The 17,830-nt window shown below is 43.9% G+C and overlaps 1 protein-coding gene across 5 annotated transcripts in view; it reads left to right on the top strand.

Moving 5' to 3' along the window:
* Positions 1–17,830, top strand: part of SLC41A2 (solute carrier family 41 member 2) — a 130,752-nt gene that overhangs the window by 79,402 nt on the left and 33,520 nt on the right. The window lies entirely within an intron of this gene.

Genomic DNA, 17,830 nt, shown 5'->3' with positions numbered 1-17,830 from the left:
TGGGGTTAAGTGACTTGCCCAGGGTCACACAGCTAGTAAGTGTCTGAGGCCAGATTTGAACTCAGGTCCTCCTGACTCCAGGGCCGGTGCTGTATCCACTGCGCCACCCAGCTTTCCCCTAAGATCTACATCTTAAGAGGTTTTTCTTCTTCTGGGCTATTGTTCCCAGGTTTTGACCTTGGCTTCATTGGTCTAAAGATCTACCCTCATCATATTACTGGAAATATGAGCTTGTGAGACATGCAGAGATGGTGTTTGAGGGAAAGAGGTGAAGGAGGCAAATGCATTGTGGTGTAAACAGTGTTCAGTTTCAGGGTAGCAGCTCTGAGTTCAAATTCTGCCTCCAATACTTGTAATTTGGCCAGTCACTTAGCTCCCGTAAGTCGTCAGTAAAAATGAGGTGTTGGGAAGGGTTGAGCGGGGCCTTGAGGATCATTCCCCGTCCAGAGCCTGACCAGAATCAGAGCCTTGTACTCAGAATCAGAGGATTAGACTAACCAAGAATTAGAACAGCCAGGCCTCCCTATGAAGCCGGCCTCTGCCAAAGGGTGTGGGCAGGGATGGTGCCGCTGGGTGGTAGCCATCATGTAACAAGGACGGACAGCTGCAGTGGGACATCTGGGGCATGGGGCAGAGACATATCTGTGTGCCAGGGAGGGGCAGCAGGAGGAGCTCCTCACAGGAGAGGGGCGAATCAGGCTATGCTGTGACGATGAGTCAGTCCTCGCGACTTTGGCAGAGCCAAAAAATGCTTGAAGGGGAGTGGATATCTTTGCCACTGTGTTATCCCTGAACCTTAGGTATTCCTATGGGAACAGGTCCCAGAACTAACATAGGGACAATGGTATGCACAAAACAGGTAGATGTGTGCTGGCTAGCAGCGCTGCCCACTGTCAGGGACGTTGGCCGGTACAGAGTGATTCCCTCTGGATGGCAATGGTATTGTGCTCATTGCATCAAATCTGAGAATATTACAGGACCTCATAACCCAAAAGATGCAGGTGTGATAATCCACAATGGAAAAGCCAAGTGGATGAAGAATATCTGTTGTTCAAAATGCAGCATGCAGTTGGCAGCCAACTATTGAACTAATCCGTATGGGCATTTTCACTGCTGTCCCCCATGACGGGGGCTCTCTACTGTCTCTCCTCCACTTCCCGACTCCTCTGACTTCCTTTGGTTTCAGCTCAATTCCACCTTCTGCAAGAAGCTTTTCTCATTCTCCCTTAATGTGAGTGCCTTCCCTTTATGATTATCTCCAGTCATCTTGTGTATATTTTGTTTGTACGTAATTGTTTGTGCTTACAATTATCTCAGGCCGTTCCCTGACATAAAACTCATCTTTTTAATATGACTGTTCTCCCAAAGACACTGCATTGTGATAATCATAGAATAACACAATCCCTGAAGAATTGAAATTGCAAGTGACCCTAGAGCAGTGGAAAGTGAGCCATAGTGAGCAGAAGTTGGCTGCTGCTCATTGTTATTGATTACTAGCACACAAGCAGAGTGAGGAATATGCCAGCAGGACAAGGATCTGCATGCAGACTCCCTCCTCTACAGAGATTGTGGCCCTTCCATAGATTAGTGGGTAAGTCTTGGACAGTTGTCTTAATCTTGGACGGGTGAAGTCACTTGCCTACGTTCATAACGCTCTTAAGCATCAGAAATCAGATGTGAGCACAGGACGTCTTGATTCTGATGCCAGCCCTTTAACTCCTACATTATTCTACCTCTCTGAAAGATGGCATCCAGGAGCAGAAGAGAAGGGGGCCACATTCTACAGAGAATGAAGGCTCATGGCAGTCAGAGTGTCAGAAGACCTACCAGAAGCCCTCTACCATGTTGAAGATTTGTAGGATGCCAGGAACAAGAAACAGTGAGGAAGAAAAGCCTTCTGTGGATTTCTGTCCATAGCATTTCAAGGCGTCCCCACCGCAGAGGTCACAGTCCATTGAAGTGTGAATCTCCTTGTGGGAGTGAGCATCGAGCTTTGTGTACCTCAACCACCAGCCCCTAGTTACTATTTTGTAAATAGAAGGGACATGGTGTCAGTTCCAGATTATTTTGGTGAATCTTAGGCCTAACCTCACACTGGCTTTCCTCTGCTACTGTGTAAGCTTCCACATTGTTCTATTATCTGCCTGCCTATTCCTGGAGGAAATTGTCTATTAACGTGAGCAACCCCCCCTCCCCATTTTAAAGTGAGGCCTTCCTCCTCCAGTTTCTCATTTTTCCTGGACCCCTTATTTATACTTATTGCACATACTAGGTACTTAACTAATATTGATTAATTAACTAATCCAATTCTGACTTATAAAAATTTATATCACCTACTTATCCCTTCTTCACTCCTCTTATAATAAAGAAATTAAAAAGAGGGAAAACAACAGCTCAGTAACCAGCACATCAGTCAGATCAGTGGCTGTCCATTTTCTGCCTCCCTTGGAAAAGAAGACAGGGGCATGTTCTCATGTGGGTCCAAGCTCAGCTATTTTAACTCTGCAGAATTCAGTTTTATTTGTCCCCTCATTCTTTCCATTTACTTTGTTGTAGTCTTTGTGTAGATTGTTTTCCTGGTTCTGCTTTCTTTACTTTGCACCAGTTTAAATGTTTTTCCATGCTTCTCTGTATTCCCCACATTCATCGTTCCCTATAGCACAGCAGTTTTCCATCACATTCATTATTTATTCATTTATTTTTAGTTTTCAGCATTCATTTCCACAAGATTTTGAGTTCCAAATTTTCTTCCCATCTTGTCCCTCCCCCCACCCCAAGATGGAGCACATTCTGAAAACCCCTTCCCCTAATCTGCCCTCCCTTCTATCCCCCCCCCCCCTTTTCTTTTCCCCTTCACCTTCTATTTTCCTGTAGGGCAGGATAGATTTCTATTTCCCAGTTGCACGTGAAAACAATTTTTAACATTTGTTTTTAAAACTTTGAGTTCCAGATTTTCTCCCTTCCTCCCTCCCCATCCACCCTCATTGAGAAGGCAAGCAACTCAAAACAGGTTATATATGTGTAGTCATGCAGAACACTTCCATAGTAGTCATGTTGTGAAAACCTATGTTTCCCTTCATCCTATCCCACCCCCATTTATTCTATTCTCTCTTTTGACCCTGTCCCTCCTTAGAAGTGTTTGCTTCTGATTACCCCTTCCTCTAGTCTGCCCTCCCCTCTATCATCCCCCTGCTCTCTTATCCACTTCCTTCCTATTTTGCTATAGGGTAAGATAGATTTCCATACCCAATTGAGTGTGTATGTTATTCCCTCCTTAAGCCAAATCCGATAAGAATAAGATTCACTCATTCCTTCTCACCTTCTCCTGTTTCCCTTCCACTGTAAAAGCCTTTTCTTGTCTATTTTATGTGAGATAATTTATCCTGTTCTACCTCTCCCTTTCTCCTTCTCCCAGTATAATCCTCTCTCACCCCTTAATTTTATTCTCCAGATATCACCCATGCATCTTCAACTCACCCTGTGGCATCTATCTATCTATCTATCTATCTATCTATCTATCTATCTATCTATCTATCTATCTATCTAATTTTTTCCCTCCAATTACCCTAATATTGACAAAGGTCTCATGAGTTACAAATATCATCTTTACATGTAGGAATGTAAACAGTTCAACCTTAATAAGTCCCTTATGATTCCTCTTTCCTGTTTCTTTCTTCATTCATGCTTCTCTTGAGTCTTGTATTTGAAAGTCAAATTTTCAATTCAGCTCTGTTCTTTTCATCAAGAAATGTTTGAAAGTCCTCTATTTCACTGAATATCCATTTTCCCCCTGAAGGATTATGGTCAGTTTTGCTGGGTAGGTGCTTCTTGGTTGTAATCCTATCTCCTTTGACCTCTGGAATATTACATTCCTTAATGTAGAAGATGCTAAATCTTGGGTTATCCTGATTGTGTTTCCACAATATTTGAATTGTTTCTTTCTGGCTGCTTGCAATATTTTCTTCTTGACCTGGGAACTCTGGAATTTGGCTGCAGTATTCCTAGGAGTTTTCCTTTGGGAATCTCTTTCAGGAGGTGATTGATGGATTCTTTCCATTTCTATTTTATCCTCTGGTTCTAGAATATCAGGGCAGTTTTCCTCGATGATTTCTCTCTCTCTCTGGTTGTTTTCTTTTTTTGGGGTGAGGTGATCAGGGTTAAGTGACTTTGCCCAGGGTCACACAGGTAGTAAGTGTTAAATGTCTAAGGCTGGATTTGAATTCAGATCCTCCTGGCTCCAAGGCCAGAGCTCTATTCACTGTGCCACCTAGCTGCCCCCAATTGATAATTCCTTGAAAGATGATGTCTAGGCTCTTTTTTTGATCATGGCTTTCAGATAGTCCAATAATTTTTAAATTATCTCTCCTGGATCTATTTTCCAAGTCAGTTGTTTTTCCAGTAATATATTTCACATTGTTTTCTACTTTTTCGTTCTTTCGGTTTTGTTTTACAATGTCTTGATTTCTCATAAAGTTGCTAGCTTCCATTTGCTCCATTCTAATTTTTAGGGAAGTATTTTCTTTAGTGAGCTTTTGGACTTCCTTTTCCATTTGGCCAATTCTGCTTTTTAAGGCATTCTTCTCCTCATTGGCTTTTTGGACCTCTTTTGCCATTTGGGTTAGTCTATTTTTAAGGTGTTGTTTTCTTCAGTATTTTTTTGAGTCTCCTTTAGCAAGCTGTTGACTTGTTTTTCATGATTTTCTTGCATCACTTTCATTTCTCTTCCCAGTTTTTCCTCTGCTTCTCTTACTTGATTCTCAAAATCCTTTTTGAGCTCTTCCATGGCCTGGGACCAATTCATATTTTTCTTGGAGGCTTTGGATGTAGGAGCTTTGACTTTGTTGTCTTCTTCTGGTCATATGTTTTGATCTTCTTTGTCACCAAAGAAAGATTCTATGGTCTGAGGTGTTTTTTTGCAGTTTGCTCATGATCCCAGACGATTACTTGAGTTATAAACTCTTTGTTAAGGTAGGGGTCTGTGTAGAGAATGTACTGTCCCAAGCTTCGGGGGTTTGTACAGCTGTTTTCAGAGATACTTCTAGGGACCTGTAAATTTTCAGTTCTTCCACAGTGGTATAATAAGGGGTGAGGTGTTTACTCTTTTCCTGGCCTGTGCTGTGGTCTGTGAGTCACCACAAGGACTCTTTTCTGCCTTGAAACTGCGAGGAGGATTCCCTCTTCACTGCCACTACAAGCTCCACCACACCCCTCCTCGCCCCCGGACCTCCACCCAGAACTGCAACCCAGATTCAAGCACAGGCGAAGCAAGAGAATCCTGTCTCAGTGCCAGCAAAGATTTCCCTGCAGTCCCCCTCTGATCAGCCACTCAGTTCCCCCACTGTCTGTGGGCTGAGCTCCAGGAGCGGCCGCTGCCCACCGGACTGGGGCTGGGACCAAGTTTCTCTCTCACAGAGGTCACAGACTTTTCCTACTGACCTTCTAAGTTGTCTTTGGCATTTGTCTGGAAACCACCACAGCTGCCTGTGATTCAGTCCTCTGAGGCCTGCTCCAGGTTTGCTGAGGCCTAGTCTTTGCCTGGAAGCCCACACTGAACTGTGTTCCTCTCCCAGCCTGGCACAGTAGATCTTTCCAATCAACCATCCAGGTTGTCTTGAGCTAGAAATTTGTTTCACTCTGTCTTTTTGTGGGTTCTGCTGCTCTAGAATTTGTTTAGAGCCATTTTTTAACAGGTATTTGGAGGGGTTTGGGGGAGAGCTCAAGCAAGTCACTGCTTTTATTCCGCCATCTTGACTCTGCGCCCTTCCATCACATTCATGAACCAAAACTCAGCCATTCTTTGGTTGATGGGTATCCACTTGGTATGGTTCTTGACTACTGCAAGCAGTACTGCTATAAATATCTCAGTGTATGTGGAAGCTTTCTCTTTATCCTAGGACTCTTTGGGCATATCAGTGGAATCTATAAGTCAGAGGGCATGTAAGGACTTTTTGGTCACCTTCTTGGTGCGACAAAGGCCATCCCTCTACTGTGAGCTGCAATTCCCTGGCCTCTGGTCCTCCAGGCTGAGAAACACATAAAATGCCATCCCTCTAAGTGAAAGAGGCAGCCCCTCTTCCCGTGGGAGATCATGGCAGAGATCTCCTAGCATGCATTTCTCAGGGAGGTGCCCAGGGCTGCTTTAGCAGGATTCTAAATTTCTTTCTTTGATGCCTTTCCCATGAGGGCCTTAGTGTGCCTGTCAATATTGATCTTTCTGTCTTTTGCCGTCTTTGGTGGTTTGCTGGTTTGGAGGTGAAACTTTAGAATTGGTCTGATTTTTATTTCTTTCATTATTAATGATTTGGAGAACTCTCTAATATGATTGTAAATAGTTTGCATCACTTCTTTTGAGAACCCATTTGTTCATATCCTTTGATTGAAAGAATGAAAAAGCATTTATTAAATGCTTACTGTATGCAAAGTACTGTGCTGAGCAATAGGGACACAGACAGGAGTCAGTGCACCCCTGGCTTTAAGGAGCTCCCATTCTAAGGGGGAGACAGCCCTTTTGGGAAGTTGCAGCAGCAGATCATAGGGGGCAGCGGCAAAGCCAGCTTTAGCACATCATCTTTAGTGCCACTTCTGCTGGTAAAAACCACCTCCATTTCTGATGTCGAACCAGTGCTAATGATGTGGTTTCCTTGTCTGTTGATAAAGATGAACATTAAAAAGTATAGGTGCAGTGCCACAGTAGCAGAGGCTTCTGCAAATTATGGCAGAGATCAGTACAGATTTTGTAGGCTCAGCCAATCAACGAGCATTTATTCAGTGTCTACTATGTGCCAATCATGGGCTAGGCAATGGCGATACATGCACAGTACAAAACAGCCCGTCTTTGCCCTTGCAGAATTTCTGTTCTGCTTAGGAGGATGCTTGCTCACAGAGAAGCTAAATACAGAATATAGGCACACAAGTACACAGAGGCTGGCAGATCACTACCATGGAGCAGTCAGACTGAATAGAAATGCATACACCTGTTGGTTGAAGATGACTTCCAAGGCCAAACCGTGACTTTGTAGGAATTGGTGCCATTTGTGTCCAATGAAGAGTGAGACCAGTTTACTTTATGCTCAAAAATGATAATAATCATGGTAATAGTTAGCTTTATCTCCCATTCTTTATGATTTTTTTTTGGGGGGAAGCTTAGGATACTTTGGAAGTGTGTTCCTTAAAACACTATTAAATGTGTAACCATAGAGTGGTTCCCTAGCTCGAAGCAACCTTGGAGAGCTTTTAGGTCACTCTTGTCTTACAAATGTCATCTAGATCCCGGGAGGGGTGAGGGACGGGTCCAGGCCATTCAGCTGTTCAGCAGCAGAACGGGGATCAGATCCTAGGGCTTGTAACTCTCCCACCCAGTGATCTCTTCCGTAGCAAAACAGCGGAGTGTTATTATGTGGGTATGTCTTCTGAAGGTTTGGTGTTTATGCAGAAATCGTGAAAATGCCCACAGAACAAACGTTTTGTAGATTTTAGTTGTCAAATTATGCTCTTTGAGTCTATTAATTATTAAAAAGAGAGCTGTAGAGTATTTCACTTACTGTTTTGTAAAAAAGCAGCTGAATCAATTGTGAAAATTAGTTAGGTAAGAAACAAGCATTGAGGGCAAGGGTTTGTAGAAATAAGTACGCAAGAAAATGATAACAAATGGTAATAGAATTTCTGTTGTCAAGGAGACATGGGTAAATTTTAAAATTCCATAGTAGAACTGAATATTTATTAGCAGAATAAGCTGAATAAAGATTCCTCTCCTTCAGGGGTTCTTTATGTGGGGACTATGGGAACTTTAAATTCCATAAAAATAATTATATCTTTATTTTCATTAATCTCTAATTGAAATCTAGCTTTTCCATTAACTATGAATGTAAGCAGCTATGTGGTGCAGTGGATAGACCACTGAGCCTGGAGTCAAGAAGACCTGAGTTCAAATCTGGCCTCAGACACTTAGTAGCTGTATGACCTTGGGCAAGTCACTTCACCCTGTTTGCCTAGGTTTCCTTAAAACCAGAACTGCCCTCTTTGTACCTTCCCTCAATCCTCTGAGTTCTGCCCCAGGGGCCAAATAGAACTAGTCTAATTTCAGTTCCCCCCAAGTCTTCTCTTCTCCAGGCTAAACACGGCCAGTTCCTCCAGTCAATCCTCACATGACATGGCCTCGAGGACTCTCAGGAAGGCTGGGCTGCCTTTCCTGGGGATGCTCTCCAGATTATCAGTATATTTCTTAAAGCATGGCACCCAGAACTGACCACAGGACTCCAGAGGAGGACTGATGAACAGAGTGCAGTGGGACAATCACTGTGCTGTCCCTCTAAGTCCCATGCCTCTTCATGAAGCCCAAGATCACATTGGCTTTCTGGGCTACCACATGTCCCTGCTGAGAGTCCATTAAAAGCCCAGACCCCGCTCTGTAACTGGAGCTCTGCTGTCATACATGTATGACGTGGATCATGTCCCCTAGGGCTGGCTTTGTGTTAATGGTCTCTCCCTCCCAGCTCCATGTCCTCGGAGGCTGCAGAGCGGCACATTTGGGCTTGTTCTTATTGAAAAGAAAACACACCTTCCTAACAACTGGGGCCATCCCAAAGCAGAAAAGCTGGCTCCAGACCTGGGGTGAAGAAGGAATCCTTGTTTGGATGTGAATTGAGTGGAAAAGCTCCTCCTTTTGTAATTCTTTGATCTTTAAGTCCTTCTCACCTTTATATTTTATGATCCCACTCTGGCCTCCCGTTCCTTCCCATCCCCTGTCCTCTGTGTTCCAGTCAGATTGGACTCACCATGTACTAAACAAACCCCAGGCGCTCCTACCCCTATACGTGCTGACGGCCTTTCCTTCAGGGCCCAATTTGAGTATCGGCTCCTCCATGACACATTCCTACTTCCCCCAAATTCTAAATGATTTCCATCAAATTTGCTCTCATATCATTTTATGTTCCTCTTTTAACTCATTCAATTCTAATTTATATTATATTTTGTGTAAATGCTTTCTCCCTCCCTCCTTCTCTATTGTACTGTAGTTTCCTTGAGGGCAAAGACATGTTCTCTTTTCCCTAGGATCACCCTTAGCCTAGCAGAGTATACCGCGTGCAGTAGGCTTCACTGGATGAACGATTTCACTCTCCGTCATAGAACATCAGTCCACAAAAAATCACTTCCCTATTTAGAACAACCCCTTACACTAGAATCCTAAACTTACTGGGCCTTCCCATGAGTCTTAAGGACATCTCTATTATCAGATATTGCATTCTCAATTCTAATCTTAAATATTCTCCTGCCAGATTTTAGGAATCTTTAAACTCATTGGACTTACATAGAAAACTCTGATCTTTATGGTATTTTGAATATTTTAAATGCATTCCAATAAGTTAGAAATAGCTAAGTGGCTCAGTGAGGATTGGTTGGAGGAACTGGCCTGGAGAAGAGAAGGCTGGGGCAAACAGAGATTAGACTGGTTCTCTTTGGCCCCTGGGGCAGAGTGGGGAGGATTGGGGGAAGGTACAAAGAGGGCACTTCTGGTTTCATGTCAGGCAGAACTTCCTTCCTAAAATTAAAAGCTCTCCCAGTGCAGTAATATATCCTGTAATTAAAGCCACTGTCATTTCCCCCTTATGGTTTTCCGCTTCTCCATTCTGACCATTACTTAGTCAGTTCACCCCAGCCTTCTGTGTCTGGCGCGATCCCTTCACCATCCTGGTTGCCCTCCTCTCCAGATGTGCTCCAGCTTATTGAACCTTACATCCAGAGCTGACAGCACATTCCAGAAGGCGTTTGACCTGGGCAGAGGATGATGGGACTACCCCTCTCCGAGAGTCCTTTGCTCCAGCTCTCTCCCTCTTTTTTTAAAAATTAAATTAAATTAAAATTTTTTTTTCAGCTCTCTCTTAATGTAGCTTTCTTGGCTACCATGTCCCACTGTTGACTCGTGCTGAGCTTGCAACCCCCCACACCCCCAAAGCTGCTATCTAGTCATGTCTCCTCCATTTTGCACATAGGAAGTTGATCTTTTGGACCCAAATATACGACTTTAGATTTATTTCCATAAAATGTCTTATTAGAATCTACTCATTATTCTAGCCTCTGAAGGTCGTTTTCCATTCCGACTACATCCTCCATTGTGTTAGCTATCTCTCTTAGCTTTGTATCATTTGCAGCTTTGATAAACATGCCGTCTATGACTTTATCTGAATCTTTGATTAAAAGATGTCAGATAGCAAAGGACCGAGCACAGATTTCTGCAGGCATTTCACAGAGACCTCTTTCTAAATTGGCATTGAACTGTTGGTGACTGTTGGATCTGATCGTTTTGATCAGATGTTGAATGTGGTTGTGAATCCACTCAGTTGTGCTCTTGGCTAGCTAACATCCATCTTGCCCAAAGGAATAGCCTGAGAGATTTTTTGAAATGCTTTTTAAAATCCAGGTAAACTATTGTCTGTAGTGTTCTCCTGATGTAAGGATCTGGCAATACTGTTATGGAAGGGAAATATTTTTAGTCTGGCATGAGCTATGCTTGGCGACATCATGCTAGGCTTTTGGGATCCCCACCTTGTTTCACTATGTTCACTAGCTCTTCCTTTAATAAAACCCTTTAGACCCAGGAAATGTGCACTTCGTTGGCCTTCTCCGCAGAGGAAGGGGGCTGTGGGTATGGAATAGTGCATACACTGTTGTCATGGTGGATATATTGGTTGCTTTTTTCCTTCCCTTCCTTTTTTATTCTTTGTTACAAGGGATCGATCATTAGGTCAGCAAGAAGGGAGGGCTTCATTTGGAAGTGAAAGTGATAGAAAAACTTTCAGTAAAAATTTAAAGATGTTCTAGAATTTTCTTAGAATTGAAGTAGAGCTCTTGACTTGTAGCCTGCAAATTATTCTCTTCCCTCCTTTTGTAAATCCTAGTGCCACGTGCCCTTCTTCAGTTCTGTGATCCCTCTCCAGTCCTCCACAGATTTTGGGGGATCACTGACAGTGCCTTAGCCATCACCGTTGCTGGTCTTTCCAAGAAGCAGGGACTGCAGTTCATTTGGACGGCTCCTCCCATCTTTCTCTTTCTCTTGGATATCCGCTTCCCTTTAGTCCTTTGTGGCTCCATCCTTTCTTGCTCAAAGATCACTCTCCTGGGCAGAGAAGACAGAAGAGATTTGAACAGCTGCTCCTTCTCTTCCTCAGTGGTTAACCCGGTCCCATCCTTGCTTTTTTGTTGTCTTTTTTTCCCTTGATATTTTATTCCTAGGAAAAAAACAAATGCAGAAACTCCTGCTTGTGATTGTAAGAGTCCCATGCTGGCCTCAGTGTCCTTCAAGATGGAGCGATCTTGCCATTGTTCTCACTGGGGCAGGATGCACTTTCGGTTGATCCCACTTCCCAGCCCTTTCTTCCACCCTCAGAGTGGGTCGGGGAGTTCACCCTGCGTCCCCCTAGGTTTCTTCAAACGATTCCTTCTTTTCCTTCTCATCAGAATTCTTTCTCTTTGTCACCTGCAAATTTCATTCTTGAAAGCTCTGCATCCTCTGGGGACCCACTTCCCTGGGAGATTTTTTTCCCTGGCATTCCCTTGTAGAGTTTTAATCCATAGAATCTTATCTATCTTTTCTATGAACCCTTTGAAATATGCTTTCCAAATATCACTTTGGCAGCAGCAGACTATGCTCAGTTTTCTTTTTCAGTGCAACCTCCTTCCCTCTCTCTTCATTTTACAGATGAGGAAGCTGAGACCTGGACAGGCTAAATGAGTTGCCTGAGGTCTCATGGACAGAAAATAGCGGAGCTGGGATCGGAACAAAGACCCTTTGTTCCAGTTTCATCAGAGCACTTCAGATCGAGTTTGCTTGCTTTTCCGCTAAACCATAGCTGCCTTTTTAGACCTAGAGCATGATTTTGTGAAGCAGGATTTCCTTGGTTCAGAGTGTTCCAAAGAAAGGATGGCTGCAGAGAGTTTGAAGTTTTGGATTGTCCTCAGGTCAGAATTGGTGCAGAAAGGTCTATTTTTGTCCTCTAAGAACATCCAATGTAGGTCACTCAGAGGAGGCTGAGTGACCTCCTTCTCTGACGGTGCACTTTCAAAACAGGATAGAGGAAGGACTTGATGACCTGAAATCCTCTACAGCTCCAGGCTTCTCTGGAGAATGTGGAATAGCAATAGATCTCATTTTTATCAATAAGTAGAAACGGAAAACCATTTTTATGGTCGTCCTCTTGAAAAATGGCCTTGTTCAAATCCATTTATTTTTTTGCTACTTCAGGTTCCTAAACAGCTATTGCAGACCTTTCAAAAAGAAGACATAGCTTTCGAAGTTTTATTCCAGTGAGATAAGGCACATAATTAGTTTATGGTAATTAAAAAGCAGAATGTCAGTGATTAATGAAACATTTCTGTGTGACTACAGGACCGAAATCATGTCAGAAGCATTTCATTCTCAAAGTGGGAATGGCAAGGTGCTGGTAAAAGGCTGGCGAGTAAATGGTTATTCCCGTAAAAAATGAACAAGAACAGCAGCACTCAGTGCCTGGAGGAGCCATGTCATTTGTTCATGGAAGTTGAATGAAACAGCTAGGCCTCATTTTTCTCTTTGGTGTCCCAGAGGACGACTCAGTTATTAAGCATCAGTTCTGTGCAGGGCACCGAGAGACAGACAAGGGAAACAGGCCCTGATCTCAAGGAACTTGGTTATGTTCTACAAGGTGGAGGGAGTAGAACACATGTGCGAGTCAGTGTGAAACAAGGCAAATTCAGGGAGGGAGCACAGCTAGCTGGGAAGGGGGGGGGACCAGGAAAAGCTCTGAGGATGATGAGGAGAGAAAGGACAGGATGCCCCAGGTGTGGCGGACGGCCTGCTGGGGTGCCCAGGGTCAGACAAGGATGGAGGGTTGTTTGGTTGGAACCTGGAGTTCATGACAAGCAGTATTGTGACATAAGCCTGAATGGTGAGTGGCAGACAGACTATGGAGGCCTTGAATGCCAGGTTACAGAATGGATATTTTATTCTATAGGCCAAAGGTTCTTAATCTGAAGTCTATAAAATTAAATGGGAAAAAAATGACATCTGTATTTCCACAGAATTGGATTTCTTTTTGACTGATTGTATTTGATGCATTGACAAACCTGGTTCTGAACAGGGGTCTGTGAGAGACAAAAACGTGAAGACCTGGGCACGTGGGAGCGACTGAAGGCTTCTGAGCAGAGGAGGGAGGTGGCTTGTGCCTTCGAAAGAGGATTTTGTCAGCTGAGGGGATGATGGATGTGGGAAACAGGAAGGGAATATTAACAAGATGAGGCCACTGTTTGAGGGATGGTGAGAGAGGGGAAAGAATCCGGGGTGATTCTGAAGTTAGGATGGTGCATGGGAGGATGGCTGTGCACTCCAGGAAGCAAGAGTGGAGACGGACAGCTCCCCAAGGGAATGGGGGAGGATAAGGAGGTCAGGTTCTTCAACAAGCTTATGGGGCATTCAGAGGGACCTACTTAGCAGGTCTTAGCTGATTCACACTATGGGGGCAATTAGGGGTATGGATATGGATTTGGAAGCCATCTCTGTAACAATGATACCTGAACCATGGAGGCTGAGGAGATCTCTAGTGGAGCACATGGAGAGAAAGAAGAGGAGAGACCAGGACTGGAGAGCCTTGTAAGACACTCATTTTAAGGGCACAAGAGATAGAAGTGATGCAGAAAAAGAGACAGAGAAGGAACAGTCAGACAGGTAGAGAGAGAAGCAGGAGAGGACATCGTCATGGAAACCAAGGGAGGGAAGTGTATCTAGGAGAAGGATGCAGCCAGCCACATGAAAAGCGGCGGCGTGGTTAAGGAGAATGAGGACCCACAATGAGCCATTGGGTTTAGCACTTCAGAGATCATTGGTAACCCTGGGGAGCAGGGGGGTCAGAGGTGATCCGCATGGTTAAAATATGTGTTATATTTAAACTCATGATTATCATCCTGTAGAGTTCAATTTGAGTCAAATTCTGGCTGGAAATCTATTGGCACTAGATAAACGTACATTGCATGTCAGTTTAGATAGTATTTCCTTACCTGTATTCAATCAGTTGTCTTGTCTGTGTTTGAAGGTACAGCTCTCTTAAAACATTGGAAATTTCATCTAACAAATTGGTTCATACATTTGATTTAAATAAAATTCAAGCAGTTGAGAAATTCTCCTCCACTGCCTCATTGTAGCATGGAGGTGATCCTGCATTCTGGCAGGCTGTGTCAATAGAAGAGGTCCAATCAAGCTAAAAAGGCTTCACAATGGACTCAGAATATCTGTCTCTAAGGATATCTGACTGAATTCATTAGAAGGGTGACCACTAGTTTATCAGTTCTCTTGGTTGTAAAAATTCATTAAGCTGTCTAGTAATGTTTGGAGAGCTTGTGATCTGTGTGTGTGGAAAGATTACCCATGCTGATTAAATCAGATTCTTTGAAAAGTGCTGTTAAAATCCAGTTCCTGCTGCCGCCTCAACTTCAGCTTCCTTGGGTGAGAAGAGGAGCCAGCTCTTCCTCTGACCTTGTGCCGTGTGCCTTCCATGTCCTGCTGGGTGCAGGGTGTCCCCTGAGGGGAGGTGGTAGGTGGCCAAGCCGGGCATCTTCCATCTGTCCCAAAACCACGACTTTCATCTCCTCCAGCACAAGACAATTTCCACCTCCTCTTGCCATCCAATCCTCCCAACCTGGATGGGGAAGATTGAGCTTCCCTTTGTCCTCAGACCTTCCGTGTCTTGTTGCACTTGTCCCTTGAGGGAAGAAGGAAAGCAGAATCTGGAGAGGGGGAACCTACTTTCTCTTGCTGTTCCATCTCCTGCTGCGCCCTTTCCTGCCTAATCTTCAGCCTTCAGAGGTCCTCTGATCACGTTACACTGCACTTCTGCAGCCTAATCTCTATCCTCCTTTGGGAAAAGGAGTGGTGCCCTCCACCCACTGGTGAACATTGTCATGCCTGGTCGTATCCTCCATAGCCAAACCTCATTCCCCATCCCCCACTACCTAATTCCTTCTTCCCATCTCTCTCAATCTTCCCACCCAGAAGTTTCAATCAGACACCACTTGGCCCTTCCACTGTGCCCTCTGGAGTGCCTGTTCCATAGGCAACAAATTTGCCTTCATCCTAAACCTTTTCTTGTCCCACTACTTGCATCTACTAACTGTCACTGAAACCTGCCCCCCGCTCCTTGACTCAGCTTCCCTGGCCACCCTTTCTAAGATTGGTTGTGCCTTCATCATTCCCCTTGGCTCAGCCCCCATTCTTGTAGAGGGCAACACCATCCTCTCAGTCCATCAGGCTCACAGCCTAGGAGTCAAGCTGGACTCCTCGCAGTCTCTCACCCCCCAGATCCAAGCTGTTGCCAACACCTTTGGTTTGACCTCTGCAACATCTCTGGAACGCACCCCCCTTCTCCCCTCTGACGCTGCCACTACTCTAGTGCTGGACCTCATCACTTCCCACTTGGACTGTTGCAGTAGCCTCCTGGTAGGTGTGCCCGCCTCAAATCTATCTCCGCTCCAGTTCATCCTCCATTTAGATACTAAAGTGATTTTCCTACAGATCCCAACATATTACCTCCTACTCAGTAAACTCCAGTGGCTGCCTATGATTTCCAGGATCAAATATAAAATGTTCTTTTTGGCATTCAAAGCCCTTAATACCCTATCCCCGCCTACCTTTCCAGTCTTCTGATACCTTCCTCGCTGCCATGTACTCCTCAATTCAGTGACACCAGTCTTCTGGCTGTTCTGTGAACTAGACACTCCACCTAAAATCCCATCTTCTGCAAGAAGCCTTTCCCAACCTCTCTTAATTTTAATGCCTTCCCTCTGTTAATTATTTCCTGTGTGTCTTATATGTAGCTTGTTTGTTGTTTCTACCATTAAATTTTGAGCTCCTTGAGGGCAGGGATTGTCTTTTGCCACCTTGTGTATCCCTAGTGCCTAGCACAGTGCCTGGTACGTAGTAGACCATAAATGTTTATCAATATGTCAGTAAATGTTTATTGATTGAAAATTCTAGAATTTATCTTTATTCTTGTGAGACACAGTCTTTGGCATCCTTTGTTACTGTGGTGCTGAACTGAATTCACATGGAGACTACCACAGTTATCAGTACTTCTCTTCCTTACTGTCCTGGGTCATTATTTGACTGAAAAAATGTTAAGAAGTTCAGGTGACTAGAAGTCTAAGACCTATGCTCACGATTCACCTCAGAATATTCTGTGTACCAAAATCAGTTATACAGAATTTAAACATTCTTTCTGAAAAGATAGTCTAACAATCAAAATTAAAATCGACATTCATATTTACAGGCCACCCCTCCAATATCAAGACAGTCTAAAACACTGCCAGTTGAGAGCCCTTTTCGTCTGTGCTAAGCAAACATTAGCTAGGAAATGAATGTAATGCAATTTATGTCCTGCTTTATTGCTTTGATTTTTAAATTGGGAAATTGTCTTGAACTTGGATAACGATGGAAAAGATTTATTGAAGCCATCTTCTCTAATTAGAATATTAGGGTTTCTGTGGGATATCTTTATGACGAGGCATGGTGTAGCTTGTCCGTACTGCGTCTGTTCATCTAGCAGCAGAGTGTGGTCAGCCTGGGATTTGGTAAGGTCATTATCCTTTTTCACCTCCGGTGGTTCTACTAAGAGGCCGGGGTGTGGTGTGCTGGCTCCAGCACATTGTTCCATTTTGAGAGCCAGCATTTACGACTTGGAAATCGCTTGGGTCCCATGGAGTAGAAGTGAGCCCTGTGAGAAGTATTCACTCTAGTCTGTAGCCACCAAGCCATATTCTTTACATAATCGCCAGATATCTTCTAATCAGATAGAAATAACAACCATAGTGCAATAGTGTTTCATCTTGCAAATCATATCACTAACCCATCAGCTTTTCACAGTTTTGTGAAAAAGACTGAGGAATATAAGACTAAAAACCAATACTGAATAAAGAATTAGTCAAAGAATATGAGTAAACTATTTATGGCAATACGAAAGAGTGTTCAACTCCCTGGTGGTCAGAGAAATGCAAATCTGAGTATGAAGTGGCCGCTGTCCCCCACTACAGGCTGGGTCATGTGCTAGGTGTGAAGTACTTGACTTGAGGGAAAGAAGACCTAGGTTGGAATCCCACCCCAGACATTGCCTAGATTTGTGACTTGAGGTAAGTCACTTAGCATCTCCAACCTTTCGTTTCCCCTTCTGTAAAAGGAGGGCATATATAGCTCTTCTCTCAGGGGCTTATTCTGTGAGGTTTGGAGAAGTACACTCTAATGTAAAGTGCCTTAGTAACTGTCAATGGCCAGTCAATGATAGAATTATGCCAGGACCAGCCACCTTCTGAAACTGCCAGGCACAGAGAAGGTCCTATGAGAGCGTAAGATGCAAGAGATTACCCTGACTAGCTTCTCATCTGACCTATGAAACTGATATTTCCACTTCCTTTAAATTAGTTACAATCATTTCTTCCTGTGCATAAGTTTTTGATATTGTCCCTGGGTTAGCCAAAGCAACCTCCAGAGTTAGTCTAAACAGCTTTAAGAGAAACAGCATTACACAGTTAAACTTAATTGATATTAGTGGTTTTTGCCTGAATGATAAAGAGTGTGGACCTCTTGAGTAGAGGTACCTTTGGGGATCGACCGTAATTGTTATGCCAACAAAAATGTTTCTGCCTTTGTGCAAGGAGGCTGCTGCCAGTTGTACCTTTGTCAGAGGGATTAAGGGATGTTGGGGCAGAGGGAGAATGTCTCCCTTTGCTCAGCCAAAGTCTGCTATGAAGAGTCCATCGCTTAGTTCTTCCTCAGTCCTCCTGGGTGCCCAGTTTGGTGGATATGTTTTAGGCAGCT

The sequence above is a fragment of the Phascolarctos cinereus genome, unplaced genomic scaffold (genome assembly GCF_003287225.1).
Source record: "Phascolarctos cinereus isolate Bilbo 61053 unplaced genomic scaffold, phaCin_HiC Scaffold_1;HRSCAF=81, whole genome shotgun sequence".
Lineage (NCBI taxonomy): Eukaryota > Metazoa > Chordata > Mammalia > Diprotodontia > Phascolarctidae > Phascolarctos > Phascolarctos cinereus.
Note: the sequence above shows the minus strand (reverse complement) of the source record. Positions and strands in the feature narration are given on the sequence as shown.